The following is a 2,635-nucleotide window of genomic DNA, read 5'->3' on the forward strand; positions in this document are numbered from 1 at the left end:
CTGGGGGTCATGGCCTGCAACCCAGGCATGCGCCCTGACTGGGAATAGAACCTGCGACGCTTTGGTTCACAGTCCACGTTCAATCCACTGAGCTACGCCAGCCAGGAAGGATCGACTTTTAAAAACACACCTGAGCCCAGTGCCCTCATGGCTTCCATTCTACCCCCCACCCCCACCACCTGGACCAGCGAACACACCACCCCGCCCCACGGCAATCCGAGAGCCTTGGGCAAACCCCAGCGAGGGACCCGAGCAGGGGGGACCAGGAACGCAGCCAGAGGTGTGCGGCCCCGGCCCCGGGAGTGGGCGCCTGGAGGCTCTTGGGGAGAAGAAGGGGACCCCGAAAGGCCCAGGTTCATCACGAGGGTGGGGGGAGGGCCTGAGCATGTAAAAAGAGGGCCGGTCCGCCCCGTACCCCGAGTCTAACTGGAGGGGCCAGGAGGGCGCCAGAGGGACGGCGCAGGGGTTAGTGAGTTTCCGCAGGTGACGGGGCCGCCGGCAGTGGGGACGGAAAGTGTGTGTCAGCCGCTGCTGTGGTCCGGCCCCAGCCGTCAGCCCTCTCTTCCTCCCCGGGAGCCTGCGGCCTCGTGGGGCCTCCCTGGAAACAATGGCAGGAAGCGCCCCTCCCTGCGTGAGCTGGGGCGGCAGGAAGGAAGTGACCACCTCGGAGCCGGAGCCGGGCCAGGACCCTCCCCGCCAGCTCTCCCTCGGGACCCCCACAGAGGCAGAATCTTGACCACCCCCTGCCCTGCACCCACCCCACCCCCAGCTCTGCAAGGAAGGGCTCAGTTCCTTTGGAGCAAGAAACCCCTAAAATAAACCTGCTCCTCCAGCCCTTCCCTCCCTGCGGGGGTGGTGTTCTCAGTGTGGGGCGGGGGGCTGCCTCTCCCCACCACCTCGATGAGTATTGCCATCGAGGGTCCCTCCAGGCCACACACAGGCGCCCAGGAGCAGCTTAGGGCGCAGATGGGGCCACCCTGCTCTTCCCACCGGGGCCTGCTGTCTCCCAGGGCCGGCGGAGGCGAGGACCAGCATGCACAGAGGCGGGTGTGTGGAGACAGTGGGGCCGCGCCAGGGCAGAGGCTTCTGCCTGTTATGCTCAAGGCTGCGTCCCCGGCACCTGGAACCCCACCGGGCAGATACCAGGCAGTCAGAACATGCTCCACGGACACGCGGGTGGAGCTGAGGACCCCGGAGAAGACGCACTGCAAGCCCCACCCGCCCCTCTGTCCTGGTCCCCTCGGGGCTCGGGGACGCAGCTGTGAGGAAGGAGAGGCGCTGGGCTCCGTAGGAAACGGGGGGCCAAGGCTCCGTTCCAGGAGGCCCTTTCAGAGCCGCGTGGCTGGTGTCAGAGCTCAGGCCACAGACAGAGAAGTGCTCACGGCCGGTGGTCGCAGGTGCGGTAGTAGGAGACCTCAGGCAGGCTGTGAGTCAGCGCCCACTTCCCCTGCCGGCCCCCCGCCCCCGCCCCCACCGCCTCAGCAGCTGAGACACCACCTCGGAGATACATTAGAACAAAATGAAAAAGTGCAACACAGCACACCCCCTGCTGAGCACGGGGCGGGGGGTTCCTTTCCGCAGCAGAGGAGAGCGGCGAGCGGCTGGAGAAGAAAAGCCGCCTGCTCTGCCCACGGGACGGGAGCCGGGGCACCACGAGAGGACACCGGGCGGCCAGGGGCCGGGTGGCCGGGGCCCAGAGGGGACTCCCAGCAGGCAGACCGCCAGGAAGGCGGCCGGGCTGGCCCCGTCCAGCGGGGAGGAAAGCAGGCCGCGTGCTTCTCTGCGTGTGGGTCCGATCCCAAGCCCGGCGCCGGACCGCTGTGTGACCCGGAGGCAGACAAGGGACATCTCTGAGCCTCGGGGTCCTCGTGTGACCTCGGGCCGGGATGGCCCCGCACAGGAGCCCGTGTGCTCACAGCCCGCAGCCCACAGCCGGGCTGGACAGAACAGACCCCGGGGCGCTCCCCGCCCCCGCCCCCTCACCTGGTCTGGTCGGTTTCCCCGGACGGATCCGACCTCTGCGCCCCAGAGCTCAACCCAGCTGGTCAGCGCGCAGGAAGAAGGTGGTGTCAGAGTTCGGGGGAGAAAGGGGCAGCGTCGCCATCTCTGTCCTGCCCACCAGAGGCCGTGGCGTGACACAGGGGACAGGGCGAGGCCTGCGTCTGACCCTCGAATGTGGGGCCGGAGGGACGAGAGGCCCAGGAGGGCCCAGGGCTCTGGCTCTTCGCTCAGGCGGAAGGCGGGGGAGCAGAGGGGCACCGAGGGTCGACCCCTAGTCCCGGGGTCGCCCGGGACTCCCTAAGGACCTCAGCCACGTCCCCTGCAGCTTCTCGTCTAGGGAGACAGTTGTGAAAACACGTGCTCGGCTATTCCCGTGTCCCCGGCCACGGCTCGTCACGCTCAGTCACAGCCGAGCCCCTGCCCACCGCGGAGGCTGGGGAGCCCCCAGCGCCGGTCCTGCCCTGCTGGCCGGGGGTGCGGGGGGCCAGGCTGCGCCGGGGGAGCCGGGAGGAGGGAGGCACCGGGCGCTCTGCCTGGAGGACAGCAACCGGGCCCGGCTGCGTCTGGAACCCACGGCAGAGCACCAGTCCCCCCCACTTCGAGAAAAGCGGCCGCCGTGGGCAGAAGCAGGACG

The 2,635-nt window shown here is 68.8% G+C and overlaps 1 protein-coding gene across 2 annotated transcripts in view; it reads right to left on the minus strand.

Moving 5' to 3' along the window:
- The window catches only part of PITPNM2 (phosphatidylinositol transfer protein membrane associated 2), a 105,783-nt gene that overhangs the window by 75,716 nt on the left and 27,432 nt on the right, over nucleotides 1–2,635 (minus strand). The window lies entirely within an intron of this gene.

This window comes from Phyllostomus hastatus, unplaced genomic scaffold, assembly GCF_019186645.2.
Source record: "Phyllostomus hastatus isolate PE091 unplaced genomic scaffold, TTU_PhHast_1.1 phas_contig_1162, whole genome shotgun sequence".
Taxonomy (NCBI): Eukaryota; Metazoa; Chordata; class Mammalia; order Chiroptera; family Phyllostomidae; genus Phyllostomus; species Phyllostomus hastatus.